The sequence below is a fragment of the Thalassophryne amazonica genome, chromosome 11, assembly GCF_902500255.1.
Source record: "Thalassophryne amazonica chromosome 11, fThaAma1.1, whole genome shotgun sequence".
In the NCBI taxonomy this organism is placed as follows: Eukaryota; Metazoa; Chordata; class Actinopteri; order Batrachoidiformes; family Batrachoididae; genus Thalassophryne; species Thalassophryne amazonica.
In genome coordinates this window covers 31593920-31608364 of record NC_047113.1, presented here as the reverse complement: position 1 = coordinate 31608364, position 14445 = coordinate 31593920, and positions in this window count along the sequence as shown.

The window sequence follows — 14445 nt, the reverse complement described above, 5'->3', positions numbered from 1 at the left end:
AGGAAGAGACCTGGTGGATCTGAACTTCTTCCATTTACAGATGTGGAGGCCACTAGCAGCAGAAATGTTTCTGTCCCCTTCCCCAGATTTGTGCATGGAGACAGTCCTGTTTCAGAGTTTGACAGACAGTTCCTTTGACTGTATGCTTCGACTGTGCTCTGACATGCACTGCCAACTGTGGGACCTTATATGTTGACAGGTGTGTGCCAAATCATGTCCAATCAACTGAATTTACCCCAGGTGCTTCCAATTAAGCTGTAGAAACAACTCAAGGATGAGCAGTGGAAACAGGGTGGACCTCAGCTTAATTTTGAGCTTCACGGCAAAAGTACATAAATACTTATGTACATGTGATTTCTTGGATTTTATTTTTAATCAATTTGCAAGGTTGTAACGTAACAAAATGTGGAAAAAGTGCAGCGCTGTGAATGCACTCTAGCCCCAAATCACAATATAAGTCACCCCAAAGCACTTAACAAGAGTAAGGTCCAACTTTACCCACCCCCAGAACATGCACGTTGGCAACAGAAAATAACAAAATGTTCATTTAACTGAATTGGGGTTTTTTTTGTTGAATTTATATCTATGACAGTTTATCATAGTAGTAGCAGAATAACCACATTTTTCTTTTTTCTTTTTTTTTTAAATTGTTTTGGAGGAAGCATTCTCTTCTGATGGTGATATCTAGAGACTGAGTCATCCATGAGGTCCATTGGTGCTCATGCCTATCCCCGGATACAATAGCATAAAGAGCATAACCATCTACAACTCTCCCTGAATGGTATGCTTGTCCATCACAGGTTATTTCCTCAGTCAGTATCCATTTACAACTGGGTGAACTGGGAACATGGAAATGAAGTGTCTTGTCAGACAGGTAGCCTGAAGCACACACCTGGAACCAAACCATGGTCTACAATAAAAGTACTCTTCAGTCATGGATCCAAAAGATACGTAACTCAATATCTCAGCAAAAACATTCAAGGTCCTGGTGAGCTCCTCTTTGCCCACTCACCAGTGTTTTGGTCAACCCAATCTCACACCATTTTGCGATGGCATCACGAAAGCTAAATTACTCTATGGTTTGTCATACCATCACAAAAAGTGACCAATTTTCATGACGCAGAAAGAACTTTGAGAATGAATAAATAATTACCTATGTTCTGAGTTGAATAAAAGATTTGATTAAACTGCACCAAGAGCAGCTTTTATGAAAGTCAAATGAATATTTATCAACATGAGTGATGCCTCCTCGGCTTTACTGAAATACTACCCTCACATAAGGACAGGGATGGTCGCAGATACAAAATATTCATAATTTTAATAAAACGTGCACATAACTGTTGTGTGGGCCACCAGAAGAGGAGGTACTGCTGGCCCACCACCAGAGGGCGCCCTGCCTGAAGTGCGGGCTTCAGGCACGAGAGGGCGCTGCCGCCATGGACACAGCCGGGGGTGACAGCTGTCGCTCATTACCTCTTGACAGCTGTCACCCATCTACTCAACATCATCTCACTCCATAAAGACCAGACGTCATCTCCACCTCGTTGCCGAGATATCATACTTCATAGGAGATACTACTCTCAGCCTTTTTTTTGAGATTTATAAATCTGTGATTGTGAGTGTTTGCAGGAGAACCGGTCGTTTTGGTGGAGGCTGTGCATGACGGCGCTCCTTTTCCTCTGAGACCACTGCAACGTGTTGAGTGAGAGGTGGAGGTGGCATTCCCACCGTTGTTGTTACGGGGTGTACACACACCCACACTTGACTGTCTTTGTTCTTCGCCAGCAGTACCAGATCCGACAGTCGGGGACGGTGATCACCTGGGAATTCGGGACTTAGCGGCTCCAGTATTCACCAGGTTCTGGGGCGGCGGAAATCGTGTGGTTCCGGCTCTTCTCAGGACAGACGTCTTCTATCCTCGAGCCTGCCCACACGTCACCTCTGTGTATTGACTGTTATGATATTCTGTGATTGTCTGTATGTTCGTTGTGCACATTCACAACATTAAATTGTTATATTTTGGCTCATCTATTGACCCTTCATTTGCGCCCCCTGTTGTGGGTCCGTGTCACTACACTTTCCCAACACATAACATTGCCTTGGCTGTTCATAGATGTTTTTTGTTTGTTTGTTTGTTTTTGAATAGTACAAATAATTAAACCTAGAAACACAAAACCAAATCACCACAGTCTGACCAAATCATCTCCTACAAAATTAATAAAACATCTTACATATTCTCAGGGTAGCAGCTGGTCTGCTCTGTGTCAGCCTGATCCCATCAGATCTCAGAAGCTAAGCAGTGCGATCTCAGATCTGGTTAGAACTTGGATGGGAGACCTCTGTGGAACACCTGCAGATGTGTGTTTCTCCCCGTAAAACTGGAGTTGCGTCAGGAGTTGTGTGGGAATGCATGCTTGTTTGATTCACTATACATATGTCTCTCTGCCTCCAGTATATACATCTGTCTCCCCCACTGCATATATCAGTGTGTCAGCTTCCCATGGTGTACATGTGTGTGTGGTTGAGACCTGGTATGTGCATCTGGGAATGTATGTGTGGGGTTCATCTGTCCTCGACGTCTGTAGGTGTGTGCTGGCATGAGTGTTTTCCAGCTGTCTTTTCCTCATGTTTGAGTTTCTTCCTATTGTCTATTCCTCCTGTTTGAGTTTCTTCCTATTGTCTATTCCTGCTGTTTGAGTATCTTCCTATTGTCTATTCCTCCTGTTTGAGTATCTTCCTATTGTCTATTCCTCCTGTTTGAGTTTCTTCCTATTGTCTATTCCTGCTGTTTGAGTTTCTTCCTATTGTCTATTCCTCCTGTTTGAGTATCTTCATATTGTCTATTCCTCCTGTTTGAGTATCTTCATATTGTCATTCCTGCTGTTTGAGTATCTTCCTATTGTCTATTCCTCCTGTTTGAGTTTCTTCCGATTGTCTATTCCTCCTGTTTGAGTTTCTTCCTATTGTCTATTCCTCCTGTTTGAGTATCTTCCTATTGTCTAATCCTCCTTTTTGAGTTTCTTCCGATTGTCTATTCCTCCTGTTTGAGTTTCTTCCGATTGTCTATTCCTCCTGTTTGAGTATCTTCCGATTGTCTATTCCTCCTGTTTGAGCATCTTCCTATTGCCTATTCCTATCGTTTGTCAGTCACGTGCCACCATCCGGGTCTTTTGCCTGTGTCTGTGGGCCCTGCCTCTTGTGATCAGGTGATGGCTCACCTATGATTATGATTATGTTCCTTTATGTAGTCTCTTCCTTTGTGGGGTCTTTGTGGGGTTTCTTGGTCCAGCGAGGTATCTGCATCAATTTGATCAGCTAGCGCTTAGCTTAGGGTCGTGTGTTATACATCATATAGATAAAGTGAGGAATCTTGGGGTAATTTTTGATCCTATGTTGTCTTTTGACCTCCACATTAGAGACATTACTAGGACTGCTTTCTTCCATTTGTGAAATATAGTGAACATTCATCCCATCCTGTCTTTGGCTGATGCTGAGACTTTGATTTATGCATTTGTCTCTTCTAGATTGGACTATTGTAATGTTCTATTTTCTGACTTACCGCAGTCCAGGATTAGGGGTCTTCAACTGGTTCAAAATGCTGCTGCCAGACTTTTGACACAAAGCAGAAAGTTCAACCACATTACGCCCGTTTTGTCGTCCCTGCACTGGCTCCCAGTCACTGCAAGATCGGATTTTAAAGTACTGTTATTAGTTTATAAGATTGTTCATGGACTTGCACCTCCCTATCTGGCTGACCTGGTAAGTCCCTATGTACCAACTCGGGCTCTGCATTTTCAGGGTGCAGGACTTCTATGCGTTCCCAGGGTGAATAAAAAGTGTGCCAGTCACAGAGCTTTCTCCTACCGTGCTCCAGCCCTGTGGAATGATCTCCCGGCACACATTCGGCAGTCTGATACTGTGGAGACTTTTAAGTCACATTTAAAGACTCATTTGTTTTCCCTGTTTTATCATTAGTGTTATGATGTGTTTTTATTTTTGTATTCTTTTATGGTTTTGTCTTTTTATTGTGTTTTTAAATTTTTAATTCAGTTTTTTCTGTTTTTGTTATGTTGTGTGAAGTGCCTTGAGACAATTTCATTGTGAATTGGCGCTACATAAATTAATACATTTGATTTGATTTTGATTTGGGTCTGTTAGTCTATGTCTGAATGTATTTTAGCATATGTCTGTATGTATTTATTCAAGTTTGTCTCATCTATCTTTTACTGTTTCCTGTTTTTGATCAGGTCTGAGTGTGGGGGTTTTGCACCATTAATTCTTATGGTCTCTCACCTCCTGTTGTCTTTTTGTTTCTGAATTATTTGTAGACTGTGGAGGTGTCTGGAGTTTGATGTTCAGTTCTGGCTTCAGTTTTTATTTCCACGTTTCACTGGATGGTTGTTTATTTATTAGATTCTGGTGTCACTTTAAGATCGCTCTGCTTCTCCTGCCTCACTCATTTCCTCACCTGTGGTTAATTAGTGATGCCTATTTAAGCCAGTCTGTCTTGTGTATGACTGCCGGTGGCTTATGCTTCATCAGCATGCATTCCTGAATTCCTTCATCTGTTTTTTTGGGGGTTTTTTTTTGGCAGTGTTTGTTTGTAAGTAATCTATTACTGTGCTTTTTGACAAAAATGTGCGCATGAATTATCACAGCCAGGAAAACGTGGGCAAGTTTTATTCATTTGAGAGCATGTTTTATTAATTCGTGGGCTCAATTAAAGGAAAAAGTGTGCACAAATTATCATGGCCAGAAAAAAAAAAATCACTTTAAGTGACCTCTCCCAGGTTCCGTAGAAGAGTGTTTTTTGTATTTATGAATTTTGCCAAGGGAAGCGTTTCTGTCACTGTATTTCACCATCACCTTGGGAATTAAAGTATCTAAATTTTTGCACTTAACCCTTTGAGTTTTGCTGTCTGCATTTTGTGGTCCACTCTTGACTCTTCGAGGTTCTAAACCATAACAACAAATAGTAAAATTAAAAAGAAAAAAAAACTGGCCATTAAAATATTACTCATCTCATCAAGAAAGCTACGACAGACCACAAAAAAAAGTGAGTCACCTGAATTTTCCTCCACAATCCCACAGACGCATACATAAAATTCAATAAAGTTAATGATGAACATTATCACTAAATACTATTATAAATATGTAAGATCTGCAATCTTCAATTAACTTAATATAACTAAGGCAAAGCTGTTGCGTAGGCCGCTGAAGAGGAGGTACTGCTGGCCCACCACCACCAGATGGCGCCCTGCTTGGAGTGCGGGCTTCAAGCACGAGAGGGCGCCGGAGCCACTGGGAGTGCCTGCTGTCACTCTTCATCAGCACCAGCGGTCACTCAGCCAACTCATCACCATCTCCATAAAGGCCGGACTGCGACTCCACCTCCTCGCCAAGAAATCAGCTACCATCCAGGTAATTTTCTCTGCTGACTCAAAACATTGAGTAATAATCTGAACTTCTTTGCAGCCGTTTTCCTGTGGTGTGTCCTTATCTGTGGGATTGGCGTTTGGTGTGATCAGCGACGGCTTCGCTTCACACCCCAACCAGATAAGTGGTTAGACAGGAGCTGCACAAGTGTGTGATTGGAGGTGGAGGTTCTCCCTCCTAATTGTGTACAGACTGTGGGATCACTGAGTGGGCGACCTCACACTCATCAGGACTGTCTCTGTTCTCTGCCAGCAGTACCGGGTCTGACTGCTGAAGACAGCGGCCACCTGGGGCGCAGGGCTTGGCGGCTCCGGTGTTCTTCAGCTCCGTTGGCAGTGGAAGCTGTGTGGGATCCGGCTCTTCTCTCGCCAGGCGTCTTCTATCGTCGAGCCTGCCCACACGTCACCTGGTGTATGATTGACAGTCACCATATTGTTATTGTCTGTACGTCGTTGTACAATTCACAACATTAAATTGTTACTTTTGGCTTATCCATTGTCCGTTCATTAACGCCCCCTGTTGTGGGTCCATGTCACGACACTTTCACAACAAAAGCCTTGGAATGGACATTGACGCAGGTTGATGTAAATATAACATGTCGATTGTATGTGACACACCATAGTTCAAAATTGCTTGGGTATATGAAGGTACTTTAAATAGACTGGCACGATTTGTTAATAATAAACTATTGTAGGCTTTAATGGTACATACATGTGGGTATATTAAAGGTATTCATGCAAATATCATTGCTAACTAAAATATCAAGAACAGAAATTTCTGTACTCTCGAGATTGATAGATTTATTGAATGATCAATGTAATTTACAACAGTAAATAATGTTTATGTTACTGACATTAATTTGAGAAGCTCCTAACCATCTTCAGACTTTTTTCAGTCTGAAGGACCCCCCCCCCCCCCCCCCCCCCCAATTTAAGCATGTTTCTTTATTTTCCTTTCACATGAGTGGAAGCTCTTCACCATCTCATCATGTCATTTAGGTCCTTCAAACTTTTTTCAGTAAAATAGTTCTGGGGAGTATTAGCATAGCCAAAACCCTTCAGCAGACTCCCCCCAACCAGGGCCCTCTTGACCCCCTGCCACTTTAAGCATTTTCTTAATCTCACAAACCTGGAAGATCCTCACCATGTCATTTTTTTTCCAGTAATATGGCTCTGGGGAGCATTAGCATAGCTAAAACCCTTTAGCTTCCCCTCCAAACTGCCCCCCAAGCAGTGCCCTTTTGACCCTCTGCCATTTTAATGCTTTTTCTTTATTTGCTTCTCACATGCCTGGAAGCTCCTCGCCATTTAACCATGTAATTTAGGTCCTTCAGACTGCTGTTTTTTTGTTGTTGTTTTGTTTTGTTTTTCCTAGTAAAATGGTTCTGGGAAGCATTAGCATGGCTAAAACCCTTCAGCCCCAACCAGACCCTCCCCCAGCCATTTTAAGCATACAAAACACACATACAATGAAGTTAAAACAAAACATATACGTAACAGCACTACTAGGTATTAAAAGCCAGTTAAATTTATTTATTTATTTTCTTTGCTTAAACTTAAATAGTACGGGCACTACCCACTACTTTCTATGAAATCCTTAAGGTGGATGAGGCGAACACTGATCTGATGAGGAAGCAAACAGGATGTGATGTCCTGCGACCGAATCTTTTTTTTTTTTTCCGCGGCCAGATCAATTGTTCCCCAAAGCCATTTTAGATCACATCATTTGATCTTCGAGATGAGGGGTCCTTAAATTGGATGAGAGGAACACTGATCTGACAAGGAAACAAACCGGAAGTGACCTTCCACGATCTGATGTGGAAGCAAAGCCTTCGGCCTCACTCGATGTTCAGTATTAAGTCCTGAGTGTGTTTACACATGTGGTGATAAAATGTCGCTTCAGATTGTCCCACACCTTGCAGTACGTTGTTTCTCATGTGAATAATCCTGGAAGCCTGGCACATGACCGGCAGCATGGCCGGTGGGAGTGGCCTGGAAGTGGCTGGGTCATGTGGCTGAAAGGGGAAGAAGGCTGTGGATCAGAGCATATCTACTCATGACTGTATTCTTAAATAGTGTGAGAAGGAGTTGCTCAACATCCTGTGTCGTGTATGTGCAGATACAGAAGAGTCTTCACTGTCAAGTCCATTTTAAGGGAGGTTCCATCCAGCAGTAGCTTTGATAAAAGTACAGTCTTTAGTTATCTTATGTGTCCACCAACTCCACATTCCAGTGAGACTGTAACCTCATTGTGAAACAAGCATTCAGAGGCAAGTATTTTTTTTGGGGGGGGGGGGGGGGGATATTAATCTGGATGGTGTTTTAGTGGTTAGCAGTGTTGCCTCGCACCAAGAATGTCCCTGGATCACTTCCTGCCAAGTCCTTGCTGTGTAGTGTTTACATGGTTTCCCTCCAGGTGCTCCAGCCTCATCCCATCTCCAAAGACATGCAGGTGAGGTGAACTGGAAATTTTAAATTGATCATAGGTGTGCTTGTGAGTGTGAATGTGTTTATGTCTATACTATATGTGGTCCTGCAACAGACTGGCATCCTGTCCAGGGTGAAGCCTGCCTCAAGCCCTATAACTGCAAGGATGCCATCCAGTCCTCTCCGTGATCCCTGATTTTAGTGTGCAAGTATAGAAAACAAATGGATGCATGTATAATTTGGATGGCACCATAAATCCACAGTACTTATCATTAATCCTCTGTTTATTTGATGCCTTCACTTTTTAATTGAAATAGTGCAAAGGTCACGCACAGGCACACTTAGTCTGTACTTTTCACGCACTGTACCGCTTGATAAAACTCAAGGGAACAATAAAATAGTTGGGGTTTTTTTTTAATGTTTTCTCTATGTTCTGTCGTTTCGTAACTAAACTGTGAACCTGGACTGAACAGAGCTCACCCCACCACCACCACCAAATGTGTTGTGATCTTTTCCAGCTTTAAGCAGAATAATAGTAATTAGAGGCAGATGTAGAGTTTTTGAGAAGAGAATAATGGGAGTGATGGGAGGCAAAGACAAATAGTCAGGGAATAGAAATCCCTGTAGCCTGCAAAGAAGGAGTAGCACTGGGCAGTGGGCTGTGAAAATCCAGAATTGGGGACTGACTGAGCTGTTTTGTGCTCTCTCAGCAGGAGAGAAAACTTCTTTACCAGCACAGAGCCAACTGAGCCACTTTGATGAGCTTGGGGGCCTTTTAGCTGTGGGTAATGATTTGGTTCCAGCTGTGGGTGATGAAGCAGTTTCTCCTGCGGCATATGCCGAGCTGCATTGTCAAATACAAAGGCCTAGTTCTGGATTTAAAAAAAAAAGCATTTATTTGAGCCACCGCACAATGCTTGAGCAAATGTTGAGTCCCACCTCCATTAACATTCTCCAAATATAAGCATTGTGTTTGTGCTGAGTGACTCAGCGTTTACTCCGTTTGTGTTATACAGCTGAAATACCCATTGTTTATGTTCCTTCAAAATTGGGTTTTTGTATTTTGTTGATGATGTTTACAGAAATAGTCGTAGCAAAGTTTTAATTTCTACTGTTTGGTAATAGTTTTGAGATATTCATCTGTTTTGATAATTTTATTTTTCATTCTTATCATTTGATGTTCTTTATTGTATTGACTTAGAATAATTAATGTCACTATTCCACACACTTTGATACAGTAGGTAGTGGTATGCAACTCTATAGGTGGTTAGCCATCCGCTGAAAAACAAAAAAGTAAAGTTTTTTTTTTTTTTTTTTTTTTTAAGTGTTAAGATTATTTTCAGACTGGCTGACATCATGACCACTGGGACCGCCTTAAAACAGTGATTTCAAATTCAAAGGATTCAAGGATTCAAAGGAATTTTATTGTCATATGCACAGAAGAACATGTTCCCTGCACAATGAAATGTCTACTGCATTTAACCCATCCTAATTGCCAGTAGGAGCAGAAGTCGCCATTAGGCGCCCGGGGACCAGCTCCAGATGTACATCCCTGCCTTGGTCAACAGCAGGGCTGAGCAAACCAACACCGACCCATAACAAACAACACACACACACAACACACAACAAATAGGCCGGCCCGGTACATAAACATATATATGAAAAGCAAAACACGAGGGAAAAAGAGAAAAAAAAACCCTCATAGCCGCTGCATTACACAGCAGCAATGAGGAAAAAAATCCCCATCAGCACAGAAAAACAATAATCACACAGACAAAAACAAGGACACAGGACGACAACCGAGATTTGAAAAGGTCCAGTTTATCAGAACACTCCGGAGGCAGCCTGTTTTGGTGCCGTCAACGGCCTTGTCCGACAATCCTGGAGGGGGAGGGGCAGCCCTGAGCAGTCCTGAGCACAGTCAACGTCAGAGCTGGAGAAGCTGAGGGGAGGGGGGAAGACCAGGGAGCGAGGCTTAAGTGTTGATCTTCTGAGGAGGTTTTATCACAGTGACCTTGAAGTGCAGCTGTGTTTGGGGAAGCCAAATGAATAGCCAGATTAGCAGACGCCTGAAAGATTCCACAGTTCTGAGAACAGAGTGGCTCTCAATGTATCTGAATGTAGAATGTGGTCTTCACAGACGGTCAGAGTGGGTTTCCAGGGCTGCGATTCTATTCGAGATGTTTTTTCCAACGCACAGTTAACCCCCGCCGACTGCGCAGCCACTGCCTTCCCAATCGAAGGATTGGGAACGATTTATGATAGATTTAAAAAATTCATGTGTCTTGAAAATGAAAATCATCCTTGAAAAGCACAATACTAACGGCTAATGTTAGCATGAGCAAAGGGCTAATTTGTGAGATACAAATATCTGTAATAACATGGCTTTCCTTCAAGTGAGACAGCACCTTACACACACAGAAAGTCACGTCATTGTAGAAGCGTCGTTGCGTGTGCGTTTCAGTCCTGTTTGTGCTTTAATGTTTAAGGGGTTGTATTTAGTTCTCTGTCTCGTTTCTGTGGGTTTACTTGTGTTTCTTATCTGCTGACTGCACCCCTGTCTGTATTCAATGTGTGTCCTCCTGATGGTTTGTTCCTTTGTCTCCCCCTTATGCCTGTGCTTGGTTTGCATTTGGGGTTTTGGTCCTTGTCCTTTAACTCCCCGTGGTGACTGTAAGATAAGATAAGATAAAAACTTTATTGATCTCACAGAGGAGAAATTCACATGTTACGTCAGCTCTTAAGAAAACACACAAGGTGGGTGCAAGTAGAGGAAAATGTTCATCAAACAGCATGTACAAGATAAGCAATAATAATAATACTTGTAACAGTACAAGACATAAGAAATGAGGTAGAAATAGAGTGTGTGTGTGTGTGTGTGTATATATATATGCATATACATACATGTATGTATGTATGTATGTATGTGTATGTATGTGTATGTATGTATATATATATATATATATATATATATATATATATATATATATATATATATATATATATATATATATATATATATATATATAAACATAGTTGGGATTGAAAAGGAGATAGGAGATAGGAGCATCTTTTTTCCAATATGTGAAATGGAGTTTAGATGTGATAAGGTGACATTAGTAGCTGGGATTTGTAAACAAGTTGTTATTGCACATGATTTGTGGACATATTAATATTCCATGTGATTTGTGGACATATTATTGCATGTGGTTATTTCACAGTGTTATTGTACAGCCTGACAGCAGCAGGGAGGAATGATCTGCGGTATCATTCCTTCTTGCACTGAGGGTGCCTCAGTCTGTCACTGAAGGAGCTGGTCAGCTCCACAGTCCGGTGCAGAGGGTGAGAGGAGTTGTTCATGATGGATTTGAGCTTGGTTAACACCCTCCTCTCAGCCACCTCCTCCAGAGACTCCAGAGGACAGCCCAGAACAGAGCTGGACTTCCTGACCAGCTTGTTCAGTCTCTTTCTCTCCCGCTCTGTGCTGCCCGGGGCCCAACAGACGACAGCATAGCATATCTGTCTGTATCTGTCTTTGGTTATTTTGTCATTGTCTGCAATTTAGTTTGCTTTGTTATTGTATCTTATTCCTGGGGTTAGTTTCATTATGGTTTTTGTTTCTTTATCAACTGTAGTTTGTCTTCCTGTTTTATTTTGGTGGTCTGACTGTTCTTGTTTGTTTGAGATAACTTTTTCCTGTGTTTTCTTCCCCAGCTGTAGTTGATTATTTTTCCCTCACTTGTATCATCACCCCAGTGTGTATTTAAATCTGAGTTTGCTCTTGTGTATTCACTGGTTCCTTTATGTGGGTCTCACATTGCTCCCTCCTGTGTTTTGTAAGTACCTTGAGATTGGATTGTCACCTCTTGTTTGTTAATTCCTGGTATACTCTGTGACTGGATTCTTTTGTCAAGTTTTTGTTAAGATTCTTTTATCCTTGTTCCTTCATATCACCTTGGTTTACAATTTACCATCTGACTCATTGCTGCCTGCATTTTGGGTTCTATTTTGCCTTTGCTGAATTATAACAAGCGTGTGCTTTCCTTGGAGTGAGGTGGTGGTAGAAAGCCACTACACCTTCACAGCAGGCATCAGACACATGCACACAGACCCACAAAGCCACACAACAAAGGTCATTTATGGTGTAGAATTTCCAACGTTTGCTGTTTTACTAATGGATATAAGCATTCACTAAACATTTGTGGTGACCATATTTTGTGGTATACAGTCACGATTTTTGGAAGGCTCTGCCACTTATATTCAAGTGTGATTTATAAAGAGAAAAATCCTAAGTTTATTATTAATGATAGGAATTGTAATAACTATTTATCCCAAATTAAATAGCTCATGACACAGAAAAAGGTGTTACTTATATGGGGTTCTTTTTTCCTCTTCAATAGGCTTTTTTGACAAGTGTGACTTATGCTACAGAAAATATGGTCTTTTTTGTTTGTTTACCTACACCCTCCTGTGTATAAAAAAAAACAGGTTTTCGATTAACTCGGCTATTGTTAGCGCAGTGGTCAATTTGGTGTCAGCCACTATATGAAGGTTCTCATTGAATACTTGTTCCAGTTCTCAATAAATTATATAAAAAAAAATGCTTATTCATGGTTTGCTCCTTTCTCTGTCCCTGACCAAAACAGCATCTCTAGGTCCAGAGTTGGTTCCTGGCAGTGGTGGGAACAGTTCTGCTAATCCACTAACTGCTAATTATCAAAGATAATGTTTTCATTATCAGATTAGCTTTTAAGATAACTCTGAAAACCATTATCGGACTAATCATCTTCTGATAAGTTTTGACCACTAATGTATTTTTACAGATGTGGTAAACAAAGCTGAATAGTTATAAACATTTATGAAACCTAAAATCAGTTGAGTACATACCTGCTAATGCTTTGTAGTAGATGCGCAGTTCTATCCTCCATAAACAAAGGAGAGCTGGTTCTAGAAGAAACCGCTCTATCCTCTGCAGGCAAAGGAGAACTGGTCACAGAAAAGAAGAAAAACTCATTTCTTTTGACCCCAAACTAATACGCTGGCATTATCACCCAAGTCATCCAGAGGCATACAGTTTTAACTTATGGTTAAAATTTCAACCAAACTAATTTTGGACAAGTTATTTAAATTAACGTCACGTCTGAAGTTTTGTAAAGTGAAAATATCAGATATATGTTTGTAATGCACTAATTTTGAAGGTTTTAATGTGGAGATGCTGTGCCCAGCAGTCATTATGGGTAATGTCAGTACATTCACGACAGAAGAAATGCATCCGAGACACTCTGATCAGGCTCCACAAGGACAACAGCATTAAACTCTTTGTATATTGTGCCTAAAACTCTCGCGAATATATTCTCTGGGTTTATAAACATTGTTATTATTTGTTTTATGTAAAAATGCCAGAAGTGTTGTGTGGGCCGCTGAAGAGGAGGTACTGCTGGCCCACCACCACCAGAGGGCGCCCTGCCTGAAGTGCGGGCTTCAGGCACGAGAGGGCGCTGCCGCCTCACGGGAACATCCGGGAGTGACAGCTGTCACTCATCAACTCATGACAGCTGTCACTCATCTCCACTTCATCAACCGCTTCATAAAAGCCGGACGACATCTCCACCCCGTTGCCGAGATATTGCCTACCATTAGAGGTAATTCTCTCAGCCAGATACTGTGCCGTATTGCACGTAACCGTTTGTTTATTCTTTTCAGAAGGACCTGTTTGCTTGTGTCAGCGGGAGGCTGAATCAGTCATTGACGGCAGGGTGCGGGATCTCACCCTTCATGACTCGTAAGACAAGCAACTGGTCGGGTTTAGCGGATTGACTGTGTTCAGTATTGCGGAGGTGGAGGTGCAATTCCCACCTGCTTTGCTGACTGTGTTACTGGGTGTGCACACACCCACACCTAACTGTTTCTGCTTCCTGCCAGCAGTACCAGATCTGACAGCCGGAGACGGTGGCCACCTGGGGACTCGGGACTTGGCAGCTCCAGTATCCTCCGGGTTCGGTGGCAGTGGAAATCGTGTGGGATCCGGTTCTTCTCTGGACGGACGTCTTCTATCCTCGAGCCTGCCCACACACCTCTGTAGATTGACTACATACAAATTCTGTAACCGTCTGTATTTCGTTGTGCACATTCACAACAGTAAAGTATTCTATTTTCGGCTCATTCATTGTCCATTCATTTACGCCCCCTGTTGTGGGTCCGTGTCACTACACTTTCACAACAGGATATCTCGGCCAACGTCATGGATCCCGAGGGGCGTCAACCATCTGTTGGACAGCCAATGGAAGAGCAGGGTGCACAGGCGTCTGCAGGAGGCGTGATTGGTGAGTTGCAGCAAATCCTCACCGCCTTTACTGCCCAGTTAGATCTAATGACCGAGCAGTACGTCATCCTCAATCGCAGGATGGAGGCTGTCATCGCGCAGGTGGAAGTGCACGCTCAGGGCGCTGCTGCAGCTTCTCCTCCTGCTGACCTGGTGCCGAAGATAGACATTCCACTGGTCATTCAACGACCCCCCCCCCACCATCCCCTGAAGCATACATAAGTCCCCCAGAGCCGTACGGGGGTTGTGTGGAGACGTGCG